The 14,165-nt window shown below is 44.3% G+C and overlaps 1 protein-coding gene across 1 annotated transcript in view; it reads left to right on the plus strand.

Annotated features, from left to right (window-relative positions):
- PLCXD3 (phosphatidylinositol specific phospholipase C X domain containing 3) overlaps positions 1–14,165 on the plus strand; it is a 79,373-nt gene that overhangs the window by 40,917 nt on the left and 24,291 nt on the right. The gene's annotated exons all lie outside the window — the stretch shown is intronic.

Raw genomic sequence — 14,165 nt, forward strand, 5'->3', positions numbered from 1 at the left:
GCACAAAGGTTAAAATAAGTCTGAAGTGCATTTAAATTAAATTGCTGATCATTGGATTTTTCAGAACTAGTGGTGGAAAAAAACACCTTCTGGTCTCAGTGTGGGACAGGGTTTTCTGTCTGTCTGTCTGTCTGTCTGTCTGTCTGTCTGTCTGTTTTAAAGGTGTTTTCCTGAGGGACTGGAAAATGCATTGCTTTTTCTTAGCCCCAGTTGGAGTACATGACAGAGTCTCAGATTCCCCAGCTTTGCTTTGGTGGGTGCTGCTAGGCAAGGACAAACCAGGCCAGACCAGTAGGTAGACCAGATCAGGTAGTTCTTCCACAGCTTGGATTAGAATTCAAGCCAGAGTAGGAGTGGGGGGATGGCATGATGCAGGATACAGCCATATTTGCATTTTGAGCCAGCAGTGCCCAAATTCAGCAGTGTCACTGCTCAATGCTGCATAACGTTAAACCAAATGAGTGAAGGGACTCCATTAAAAAAAAGGCTGTTTGTTTGAGGTGATACAATAAGTGGTATCTGTGGACCCTGGTGCTTGTATCTGAGCTGGCTGCAGATTATGCCCAAAGCCTTTTGAGATGCGTTGCCTGTTCTGATTTCTGGCCTTGAGCTAATCAGCACAAATGTACGGTAGGTACAATTGGCAAGCCATTTTAACGAGGCAAACTTTGGGAATTGATATAAATAGATCTCAGTATTTGGAAATAATTTTTTGGTTTTTTTTTACCCTCATGAAGATACACTCCATTATGCAGTGCATGACACACACCCAACATCATTATCTGCGGAAGGCACAGTATAACAGACCTATGGATTTCTTTGAATTTCAGAGTTAGAAGTTATTTGTAACAGCACAAGTAGAGAGAGCAGCTTTATTCAGAAAGGTGGGGGGTGGGGAGATTTGGCCAGCCAAGGATGCTACCCCAAATTTTGTCATGAGAGTAGTAGTGGCGTGATCATGAAAACCACTGGGACAAAACTGCCATGGTTTTGTGATTTAATGGGATTGCAATCAGAAGTTTTTCCAGCAGCAAATAACACAGAAATGAGCACCAGGCTTCCGCTATACCCTGCTAGACTTCCAGAAGTCGCTTACAAAAATACAAACACTATTAAATTTAAAAATTAATAATCACCAGACACTGAGAATTGTCTTTCAGGACAAATACAAGCATCAGTGTTATGTTCTGTATGCAGTGATCCATATGGCATCAAAGCAGGCTTGGAAAATCTTTCACGACATTACAGATTAAGCTCACATCCACAGGGTATGCTTTGATCTACAGCATTGAGAAGCGACTTTTGCATTGTGTAAAATATAAAACAAAATCAGCAGTTTGAGAAACGTTGGGAAGATGGAATAAAACTGCCGTAATTTTAAAACATACAGAAAGTAACAGAAAGTTAAAACCGCAATAGGACAGACTAAAACCAATTAAAACTCACACAGACTTTATAAACCTTTGAGTAAGGTAAAGGTAAAGGGACCCCTGACCATTAGGTCCAGTCGTGACCGACTCTGGGGTTGCAGCGCTCATCTCGCTTTATTGGCCGAGGGAGCCGGTGTACAGCTTGCAGGTCATGTGGCCAGCATGACAAACATGGCAAACCAGAGCAGCATGGCAAACCAGAGCAGCGCACGAAAATGCCGTTTACCTTCCCGCTGGAGCAGTACCTATTTATCTACTTGCACTTTGACGTGCTTTCAAACTGCTAGGTTGGCAGGAGCAGGGACCGAGCAACGGGAGCTCACCCCTTGTGGGGATTCGAACCGCCAACCTTCTGACCGGCAAGCCCTAGGCTCTGTGGTTTAACCCACAGTGCCACCCGCATCCCTTAAACCTTTGAGTAGGCTTGTCTAAATGAGAATGTCTTCAGCAGGTGCCAAAAAGAATACAGTTAAGGTGTCTGCCTGGCATCAATAAGCTGGGAGTTCCAAAGTGCCAATGCTGCCATGCTAAACAATGTAGTGCCCCTTTAAAAAAGTAATGTGTAGTTTTGCTCAGAGATGCATGCAGCTTGCCATGAGGCTAATGGCACCCATTCCTTTTGGGTAATGTGAATATAGATAAGAAAATCCTGTGTGCTGTGGACTGGGAAGATACTACATCTTTGTGGCAGATACTTTGACTGGCATTTGATTTATTCTTCATTTTGTTTAAAGCTTTTGACTTTTCCTTAAAAACATTAATTTCATGTCTTCATCATTACATATTATCCATTCCCTTTCCTGGATTTCCCAACTCTCAAAAGAGATATAAGAAGTTACCAGGTTCCTCTTATTTTTGCTTTCTTTAAGCCTCCCTTCCTCCTCAAATACAGCGGTTATTTTAACCATATTTAACCTTCTTAATTAGATCTAATTTATTGGGCTTCTGATATTTTCTGTATGCTTTTGTGCAAAGTTTTCTAGCTGGAGTGATGCTATCTACAGCTTGATCTCATTAGCTTACTCTGAGGTTCTTTATTTAACTGCCAGCACCTCTTTGATCCTGCCATAACTTCCTTGCTATATTTGACCACTGCAGGAAGATCCACCCGCTTTTGAAAGCTGTGGATTTCGAAACATCTGTTTTGGACTCACCCGGCCTAGTGTGCAAGAGCATGTCTTCCTTTTGGTTCGGCATCAAGCAGGAGAGAGAGAGAGAGAGAGAGAGAGAGAGAGAGAGAGAACCCCATTTCATCCAACCCCATTGATTAAGTACTTTGATTCAGCAGATAAGAGATTGCTAAGTAAAGTTTGCATTCTAGCCGACACATCAATCAAAACAGCATGTTCTGCAGAGAACTGCTTGGCTTAACAGCGTTTCAGCATGCCTATTATAGTAATTATTCTAAGCATCATTTTTATGACGCACAGAAAGGCAATTTTAAGTACTGTATTGTGCCCCGCTCCCCAGTCTGTAGGTCGCCCCCCACTTCCCGGCGCCACATGCTTGCTGGTCTGCATAGCAACTAAGCTGGGAGGTAGAACTGGCAAACTTCTGCACTAGAGAAATGGAAGATAGTTTGATTATGCTGTGTGTACACACACATATGCACACATATAATACATTATGCAAATTGGGTCTAAATTATGCAATCTACATTATGCTGTCTAAATTATGCAGAAATTCTGCTATTTTCCCCAACTGACGTAAGGAAGATGTGTAAACAGTCTATATTAGAGCAGAACATTGCACTTAGATAATTACTGTGATCATATGCACCATGGATAGGCGCTTTGGGCAAATATATTTGTTTATGTTTTGGCACTAAAGCTGAAAATTGGAAATGCTGTAAAATGGAAATGCTTTTTTAAAAAAACAAAACAAAACAAACCACACACCCCAAGAAACAGCAAGTTGAATTTTGTGTACAAAATAAATGAAATGAATCAATACAATATATGCATGTTTGGGGCATAACTGTTATTGCCATTTTATTTTGAATACTCTGAAAATTGGGTAATACTTTATACTGGAAAGCTGGAGAGCACACCCCTTACATTGCTTAGCTGAGAAAAGTCTCAGGAAACCTTGCTTAATTTGCTTCTGCCTTTGCCAATGATAAGGGACGCAGGTGGCGCTGTGGGTTAAACCACAGAGCCTAGGACTTGCCGATCAGAAGGTTGGCAGTTCGAATCCCTGTGACGGGGTGAGTTCCCGTTGCTCAGTCCCTGCTCCTGCCAACCTAGCAGTTCAAAAGCACACCAAACAATGCAAGTAGATACAGTGGTGCCCCACAAGACGAATGCCTCGCAAGACGAAAAACTCGCTAGACGGAAGGGTTTTCCGTTTTTCGAGGCGCTTCGCAAGACGAATTTCCCTATGGGCTTGTTTCGCAAGACGAAAACGTCTTGCGAGTCTTGCGAGTCTTGCGAGTCTTGCGAGTCTTGCGAGTTTTCCCCCTTCCCCCCCTTTTTCTAAGCCGCTAAGCCGCTAATAGCCGCTAATAGCCGCTAAGCCGCTAAGCCGCTAATAGCGCTAATCCGCTAAGCTGCTAATAGGGGTGTTTCGCAAGACGAAAAAACCGCAAGACGAAGAGACTTGCGGAACGGATGAATTTCGTCTTGCGAGGCACCACTGTAAATAGGTACCGCTCCGGCGGGAAGGTAAACAGTGTTTCCGTGCGCTGCTCTGGTTCGCCAGAAGCAGCTTAGTCATGCTGGCCACGTGACCCAGAAGCTGTACGCCAGCTCCCTCGGCCAATAAAGCGAGATGAGCGCCGCAACCCCAGAGTCGGCCATGACTGGACATAATGGTCAGGGGTCCCTTTACCTTGCCAATGATGCAAGTAGGCATGTTGAGATCAAGCTTTAGCTGTATCATACTATTTGACGCTGTAGGTAGGTTTTGATGCTGTATTAGATTGTATGATTTATTTGGTGCCCAGGCCACTTTGCAATGTAATAACCATGCAACACAAGAACTTTAAAACTATTATTTCTGTATAACTCATATCAAAAGCCGCAGTGTCAAACCATTTAATAAATTACTGCAATCGCTGTCCCCTCATTCCAAAGCCTGCTGTGGAAGAGGTGTGTCTTTTACCTGTTTCCTAAAACCACAATAGATTTGGGAAGCAAAATAATACTGTAAGTAGTTGTTAGCTGGGAAGCAATTCCTTGCATGTAGAAACTCAGCATGTCAGGGTGATTCAGCCTAAACTTCTCCTACATGTCTTACTTCAACGTATAGGGAAGTGTACGGGGTGTGCATGCATGCTGAACATTCAAACATTCAAGCAGTCCCCCCCACCTTGTAGCCTGAAGTAGTTGTTGTTGTTTAGTTGTTTATTTGTGTAGTCGTGTCCGACTCTTCCTGACCCCATGGACCAGAGCACGCAAGGCACTCCTGTCTTCCACTGCCTCCCGCAGTTTGGTCAAATTCATGCTGGTAGTTTTAAGAACACTGTCCAACCATCTCGTCCTCTGTCGTCCCCTTCTCTTTGCGCCCTCAATCTTTCCCAACATCAGGGTCTTTTCCAGGGAGTTTTCTCCTCTCATGAGGTGGCCAAAGTATTGGAGCCTCAGCTTCAGGATCTGTCCTTCCAGTGAGCACTCAGTGCTGATTTCCTTCAGAATGGATAGGTTTGATCTTTTTGCAGTCCGTGGGACTCTCAAGAGTCTCCTCCAGCACCATAATTCAAAAGCATCAATTCTTCGGCAGCCTACTTTATGGTCAGCCTGAATTAGTACCTCAGTAATTATACCTTTAATTATCCTAAAGATATAAACTGGTCCTTCATAACACAGCAGCCTTGCACATCTGCATGTGAGAGGGAGACCTTCAGAAAGCTCACTCTGACAACTCAAGAACTCATTGTCTACACCAGTTTGGGCCAGGTATCCTCTCATATATACCTGCCTGGGCCCTCAGATTATTACCACCAGAGATCCTTTTTAGGTTCCCCACTTAAAGAGATGAAACTGGAGGGTACTAAGGACCTGATACCTACATAAACATCTTTTTGGCACCTGGTGAAGACCTTTGTATTTTCAGTTTTTGTAGTTATCATCATCATCCCTCTGGCTGGGATTTAAATGCTGTTATGCTGTTTGTTCTGGTTTTTAGAAACTCTCATCTTTGTGGCTCCCATTTTTGTTGCATAAGGAATTAAAATGCCTACAAAGTCTCTCTTCCCTTCCTTTCTGGCAACAAGCCATTTTGCTAATTGTGCTACTGGCATGCGCTAATTAGCCGTAACTCATATTTTGTAAGAACTGTTTAGAATTTTTTTTGATGCACTCGTTGTGGGGGGAGATTTATGTCTATATATTTGCTAGCATGCAGATGCTGCAAACACACTCCAAGGGGTGCATCACAAGTTGAAGCAAGAGACAATTTGCAGCCCGGAATCTTAGTCTGCCCTGCTCCTAAACTGGGCTATCCCATGCAATAGGTCAGGGGTGGGGAGCCTTTTTCAGTCTGAGGGCGCCATTTTTCCTTGTGTGCAACCTGCGGAGAGCTGCATGCCAGAGGTGGGCAGGGCAGAGGCAAAAGTCAGCAAAACCAGAAGCAAAAGTGGTGGAGCAACATATGTAAAGATGGCTATCTTCCTTCCATGCAAAAGCCATTATCTTCTACACACAACCCACATGCTCATCTCTCCATTGCCCAGGAAGAGGTACCAACACAGTTCAACAGTACCTTCCAGCCAAGCAAAAGCACTCGCAGGAACTCTCTTTTGTTGAAACGCAAGAGCAATCATGGCTCAATGCCTCTCCATATTGTAGCCATGTGTTACAATACTGACCAAGTTCTCCATATGATCTTAACCTTAATTGGCCTTGATCTTCTTTTACTAATTGCTGATATCTGACCCATTTGCCTTCTGTGTTTTTCTTTTTAACAGATAATACCTCTAATGGGGATATCCACCATGGTGTTTTGGGCTCTAACAATCTCCAATGTCTTTGCCTGGGCATGAACATTAAGGCACCGTGCAGTGCCCAGCTTGATATGTCACACACTGCAGCTGCTGAGGTATATTTTGAAGCATAGAGAACACACTGAAGGCAAATTCAGGTCCCCCCCACCCCCTGCCCTGGGTATCTTTAGGCAAAAGAACAAGCAGCCTCTGCCAGCTTTTAAATCCATGGGGGACAGGTTATTGCAGAGTAAACAAACATATAGTATACAGAGCGGAGTCAGGTAGGGGGCTCTGCCAGTGGTCCTTGGTGTTAGGACTGGGGACTGGGTGGCTGAGTGGGTACAGAGTGGGGTTCTAAATTGGGCAGCATCCCGCACCCAACTGCAGCTTACAGATCAAGCAGAAGGGAAGCCCAGGCTTGAAGGAATCGATGCATAAATTACTGTGGTCAAACTTTCCTGCACCAGGAATGGTCATATCTTTCGTACTAATGGCAGTTTGTAAAGGTAGTTATGGGGGTGCAGGACTCTGTCCTCCAACAGAAGGGTATGTCCCTCCCTCCCAGGAGAAGCACCACTGCCCCTCACTGGAATCTGCAGCCTGAGGCAGTGGCAGCAAACTGCCTAATGCTAGGGCTGGTAGGTTTCTGGTGGTTGTTTTTTTAAAGGACAGAATATGAAACTCCAGCATAGATTCTGGATTTTTTTTTTTTTTACAGTCTTAATAAAACCTATTACACAAGCAGCGGGTGAAAGTAACATTGAAAAAGTCTGCAGGGAGTCTAAAAATATACATCCAAGTCCGCCTTGCACTGAGGAAGGACTGTACGGATTGTACTGGGGGGAAATTATAGTGGAAAAATAAGCTAGCGATCCAGAAGGTTTCTTTCGCTGATGAGCTCCGGTAATTGGCATGCAGACTGCTTTTTCTTTTCTTTTTTCGTCCAGCAATCGTGTTAGTACTGTGAAGCACTGTACTTCAAAGAAAGGTTTCTCCCCATTATAAAAATCTATTAAGTATTGTTGTTGTTACAGATAACATCAATCAAGAGACTGCTCAGGGCTGAGAGGGAACACTTTGATTTCAACTTCCTTTTACTAGAAAGTGTTGCCCTCAGTCACTTAATGCTGTGTGCTACAAAGACCTTTAACAGGGACCGTCTGGAAATTTCATCATCTTCTTTTCTAATACAAGCGATTCTCTTTCTAAATTGCTTTTATCAGTAGACATGCCAGGATTATTCTGAACGCAAATGATGATAGGGACGTTGTTGCGTAGAAAAGATGCTGTCTCTCATGCTCAGTAGTGTGAAAGTGCTCAAGGAATTCTGCTGTATGGAGGAAATTGCGGGTGGGGGCGGAAATCAAGCCCCCAGGTTTTGCCCAGGAATGTAGGCTACTTTAGACATGTTTCACCTGAGCATGCTGGTCACTAATTAAATTATGTGTGGATCTCCTTCTTTGCATGGAATCCTATTCACTTTTCTCACAAGAGCTGCTAGACCATTTAGCTGGTAGGTTAATCAACTGAAGCTCAAGTTGATTAATAATTTGTGCTGTAAGTTAAGAGCTCGCTTGCTTATTTTTGTGGCTGTTTTGGTTCTGGGGTGCTGCGTGCTTGATGAGAGGATCTGCTGGCAGTCACGTTTTTGGGGATCTGATTCAGTTTCACAGGGCTAGAAGCATGAAGAACAATCAATGGAAGCAACCCCAAGAGTGAAGGCCCAATGGATTTGGGTAATGTAGTCCAAACCAGACAGAAGGTCATGAAGGTCAAGTTGCAGAATCATCAGCTGAAAAAAACCCCATGGTTTAGAAGCAAGTAAACTCATCCAAAGCAGGTAGCAATATGGAGGAACAGGAACAAATCTAAATAGGGGTATCAGGTTGAGTCAAGTGGTGAAAATTGAAGATAAAACTCAGAGAGTAAGGTGTGTTTCATCCAGGCTGGTCCACTGAGCCACCTGAAGATGGGTGATGGGGATTGCATTGCAGTCCCAATGATACCTTTGAGCAGGAATAGCCAATGTAGTCTAGCCAGATGTTGCTGGACCACAACTCCCATCACCCCTGACAATGAGCCATACTGACTAGGGCTGATGGGATTTGGAGTCCAGCAACATTTGGAGGGGAACACATTGGCAAGTGCTGGTGGACTCCATAAATTGTGTGTTGTGCAAATAAGTTATTTTGCCTGTCCCAAACCTTCTGCCACTTGGTTTCATTTCCTCCCTCTGTGTTCAAGTATTAGATTATGAAAGACAGAGAGAAAATTAGCTCCATCCATTAGCATCCAACTCCAGCTTTGTTCATGATCATAGCACAACACACCCAATATTTTAACATCTGCCTTTGTGCTGAATATTGGTTTCCAAATATCTTTATCTTTGAATAGTCGTTGTGGACCAATTTATCCTGGAAAGAGTTCTTTTTAAAAAAGAAAAAAAGCTGGCTTCCTGTACTTGAAGAATGAGTTTTTAAAAGCTGTGCAGTCAATATGGGCAGCCCTGAGCAGATTAACTGCCTGGCAATGGATCTCTCTGCCTATATATATGTGACTTGGGAGAAAGAATTAGCTATTAACCACTGATTTATTTTTGTTTTGATGATACAATGCAAATATTTTACGCTGGGTAAATAGATTTATTTAAACCAGGGCTTTCATTTGACTGATGGCTTCTTTAATAGAAATACCATTTGCATCACAAAAAGGTCTCCGATGCAATATATCCTTCCTAAGTGCTCACAAGAGGTGGGAAGGGGGAAATTGAAGCGTGTGCAAATGGTATCTCCCCCCCCCCGCCGCCCGGCCCCACCAAAAGCAATGCCATTGTATATTTTGATATTGCAATAAAACAACTTTAGTTGCACCTCCTCAAGCTTGAACAAGAAAGTCCTGTGGCCCATGTACTGGTTCCTTACACCCCGATGGTACCAGTTGTGGAAAGGAACTTCAACCCAGTTCGTGCCAAGATGAGAACAGCTTGTTCTGCAGGGAGCAGAGAGCTCAGCCTAACTACAGTGGTACCGCGGGTTACATACGCTTCAGGTTACACACGCTTCAGGTTACATATGCTTCAGGTTACAGACTCCGCTAACCCAGAAATAGTGCTTCAGGTTAAGAACTTTGCTTGAGGATAAGAACAGAAATCGGGCTTCGGCGGTGGGTCGGCAGCAGGAGGCCCCATTAGCTAAAGTGGTTCTTCAGGTTAAGCACAGTTTCAGGTTAAGAACAGACCTCCGGGATGAATTAAGTACTTAACCTGAGGTACCACTGTACTAGCAAAGAACAGCAGGTGGATGTTGCTTCAGCAACAGCCAGGCTTAGACCGAGCCCTTTATAGGAGCAGCGATTGTCCTGTGTTCACCTGCACTGAAAGATTCCTCCTCAGTAAGAGGAGACCAGGTCCTTCCAGGCGTCTTTTACTCAGATGGAACAGGGCAGACCCGGAGAGGAATTCAGTAGCATGCACAGTGCAAGTGTTTGAGCTTGCCAGACAAATTGTTTCCCTGACTCCTCCCTCCATTTTTTTTTGGGGGGGGGGCAAACGGAGGGGGAAAGGCTGTTGCACAAGCGGAAGTCATTGCACATGGCTTCCACTGAGAGGACTCATTAGTTGAATCTGATCTCACTGGAGCACTTGAAATTTAGTCCTCTGAGCCAGAGGATGGAATTAGGACAACCTCTAGGCCAGAGCATGGGCATAGCCAGGATTTTTTTGCGGGGAGGACTTGGTTGTGGGGAGGGGAGGACTTTTGTGTGTGGAGGGGGAAGAACCGATGTGATTGGTCAGTTAGTTAAGTATTTCTATTGTTTTACTTGATCTAGAGGGGGCCACTGCCCCCCTGCCCCCCCCTTGGCTATGCCCATGGGCCAGAGTGGCACTGTTGTCACAGGCTGATCTTGTGGAAGTCCAGCTGGGATTGGGGCTGAACTTCTAAAGGAGGGGGGGAGTGTGGTCTCTGCCTAACTCCTGCCCCTTAACTTGGGTTTTTTCAGGGGGGGGGATGGTAGGTTTTTGTAGGCTCTAACTCTGTACCCACTAAATGCAGCAGGATTTCACATCTGAGTGGAAATGCAGACAATCGGGTTGCAAATTCACTTTTCAAGGCGATGGTGGAAACGGTTCATTAATTAATTTTGCAGAGAAGCAGGGATTGCTTTAAGCTTCAAAGGGGAAGTCTTTGCGGACCGAAGACTGCCATTCCGAGCAGGACCTGCAAAACAGAAAGGGGCTTACTTTAGAGTAAGTGAGGTCTCCCATTGCAGTTCAGAAATGCTTGTCCATCCTTGCATTGCCATGAGGACACAACATCATGAGATTGCAGTGAAGAAAGCACGTTTTACTAGGTGTGGGCACAGAACACCGTATTCAGCTCATGATGAAAAGCAACATCTCATATAATGTAGTAATTGGGTTAGATCAGGGTTGGGGAGCTGTCATCATTGCTGGTCATTACCCGTTCTGACCAGGAAAGATGGCAATTCAAGTCCAGGAACATTTGGAGGGCAGCAACTTCCAGATCCCTGGTTTCAACATAGAAACTAGTTATTTACTTTTAATCAACACAGACATTTCTCCTAACAGGGGACCTCTTTTCAGTGACTAAGGCAAGAATAGATTGACAGAAGACAGTATTTGCACATGAATGAACAGACCTGGGTTTGCAAAACATAATGATTGTGGGTGTAAGAAAATCTCAGATCATCAGATAATTAACTGAGAGAATAGTGAAGTCTGCCAGATTATTTTCCACCCAGGCACAAATATATTTAACTTTATGTGCTTACATGGTTGCCTTTGTAGTAAGATCTGAGTAAGAACGCTTGCAGGAAACATTGTAGATTGGTATTTTTAATTTTTTTTTTTTAAAAGAGAACTTTTTAGCAGGAACTATTTCAACGGCGGCTTAAACACTGGTGAAATTTGTTGTCACGAAGAAAGAGTGTCGGTTCATACATGCACGCTCTTAGCTAGCCAGCATTTGATGATTCACCATAATATGTCTAATCCAACTCCAATAAAAGACACTCTATTTGAGGTGATGTGAAGTGATATCTGTGGCATTTTGATTTATGATGGCAATCCACTGTTCAGTGCTTCAGTCATTATATGACAAACATTCATGAGTGAATCAGCCCTCAAAAACATTCTGAGGTCTGGATAAAATAGAGTTCTTCTGCAAGTGGAATTAGGAACATAGGAATCTGCTTCATTCCTATGTCAAGCCATAGCTCAGGATCTCACCTTGCTCTGTACTGTATCTCCCCATCTGTCTGTAGTCTTCAAAGGACACACAGATGTTCTAAAGGTAGGAGACTTGGGTGGGGTGGAGTGGTCAGCTGTTTTAACCCTTTCTTTGCTATTTTTCTGCACGGAATCTTATCTTCCTGTCCCCTTTACTGGTTTTCTTCCAAAGAGTTCAAAGTTATAGGTCCTCCCTTCACAGTGAGAAAACCAGATAGTTCTGGGACTGCCACTAGCATAATTTTTATTTTATTTACCATTTACTATTAGGTTTATATACCTCCCTTCATCAGAAGATTTCAGGGCGGTTCACGAGATAAAAATACAAGATAAAAACACAAATAAGTAATTAAAACAAAAACAGCAAAACAATGAGATTTTCCCTCCCTTCCTCCCCCTGCATGTCCCCCCAGGCCATCTGTAGATCTGCCTTGGAGGATTGGGAGAACACCCAGAATAGATTTCGGGGTGGGGAGAACATTCTGTTGTGCAAGGATAGCCTTAGGCTTAGCACTGCGTTGAATGCAACCCTTTCTCTTGAAAAGCACTCTAGCCACTCAGATTCCTTTTAAGGATTGGACTGGGAGCATCACTGCAAAGAGCTGAGAACATAAAAAGAGCTCTGTTGGATCAGGCCAAAGGCCCATTTAGTCCATCATCCTGTTCTCACCTTGGTCAGCCAGGTGCCTATAGGAGGCCCCCATACAGGATGCCCATCTGCATTTCCCAGCAACTGAAAATTCAGAGGAATAATGCCTCTGATCCCGAAGGTCATATATAGCCATTGACTATATATAAGCAATGATAATGTTGTCCTCCATGAATTTGTCTAATCCCCTTTCAGTAAATGACCTGCAGGGTGGTGTGAGTGCAGAGAACAGAAGATGCTACACTTTAAACAGAGTGTGGCACATGAGAGTCTTTCTAGGGTCCTTTGCCTTTCAGATAACGTGCAGATGATTCCTATTTGTTGCTGGTGCTTTCTCATGCCTGCTCCTTAAGAGAGCCTCAGCCTTCGTTGCTCTGCTTTTGGTTAGGGCTGGATTCTAGGATAGGTCGCAGGAGATCAGGACCATGGTCAGCACATTTGGGGGGGAGGTTCCAACTCCGGCAGGAAACATGGCTCTCAGGTGTCGCAAACTTGGAATTCCGCTTCAGCAATTATCTGGAGCAAGCCAGAGAGGGCTGCTGTTTGCAACTCCACTCCCAAGGAGAATCCTATCAGGGCTGAAAGGGGCTGTGCCTTATTACTTAGGCTTGGACAGTGATGGGACTAGGGCGCCTTCTGCTGCCTCTGGGATTTCCGGCTTCACCGGCAGGTTTTCTGAGGGGTTGCTCAGAGTTCTAGAAGAGGGAAGAGCTACATCCTCAGGCTGTGCAAGAAAATGCACTACTGTTTTCTGAGGGATGCCTTCCCCTGGGTATCTCATGAGACAGGTAGATTTGAAGCTATCCATCTCCAGGAATGGGACCTGTAACAAACCTCCCCGTCCTCTGTCAGATTCATCCTCTTTGGCACTGGAGTATAATGTTTTTCAGCCTTTAAACAGCAATATTTTGTGCCTGAAACAAAAAGATCCCTATGTATATGCATGCTTGTGTATTGGGTGGTGCCACCGTCCTTGAATTTTGGGGGGAGCTGTAGGGAATATGGTGGCAGAAGTGTCCCAAGACTCTCTTGGATAAAACCCGTTATGTCCTTTATGATGAGCTAAACTTGTTGCCTCCATGCTCACACTGTTCTGTAGTCTTTTGAAGTTTCATTTTATATAATGTCACTGGTCACTGGTATTATCACTCAAAGCCTTCTTAGAATCATGGCAGGGCCCCTTTCATTTACAGCTATTGGTGTTTGAATGTTATGCACTCTTCTCCAGCCCTGGAAACTGACGCATCCTTTGCTCCTCCGAGGATGCGTGGAATAGAAATGTGATAGACCTGCCATTGAGTCAGTTGATTCATCCATCCAAATCCAAAGGAATAGTGCAGTTTCATCGTCATCTGGGAGGGTCCAGTTGCATCATAGTGGTGCTCTTATAATTCTAGGGTTCTCATCCTATGAGTCCATAATGACAACCATTCCCATGCCATCCTTCTGTCTATCTGGCACGTTGCCCCATCATCTGAACAGTGTCTGCACAATGCTACAGTTTGTGCTGTTGCAAGGACACAGTGATGGTGATGATCCAAATTGAGTGCACATTTGGGTCAGGGTTGGGGAAGCTTAGACCCAGGGACTGAATATGGCCTCACCATCCAGCCCTCATAACTCTCCTTGGGCTACACATCTCAGTGGCTTGTCTTCATGGAGAATAGAGAAGGGTGCGTGAGTGTGTGTCAAAACTAGCCTGCTGCAAATTTACAGTGGTACCTTGGGTTCCATACGCTTCAGGTTATATACGCTTCAGGTTATAGACTCTGCTAATCCAGAAATAGTGCTTCAGGTTAAGAACTTTGCTTCAGGATGAGAACAGAAATCGTGCTCCGGCGGCGTGGCAGTAGCAGGAGGCCCCATTACCTAAAGTGGTGCTTCAGGTTAAGAACAGTTTCAGGTTAAGTATGG

The sequence above is a fragment of the Podarcis cretensis genome (genome assembly GCF_951804945.1).
Source record: "Podarcis cretensis genome assembly, chromosome: 11".
In the NCBI taxonomy this organism is placed as follows: domain Eukaryota; kingdom Metazoa; phylum Chordata; class Lepidosauria; order Squamata; family Lacertidae; genus Podarcis; species Podarcis cretensis.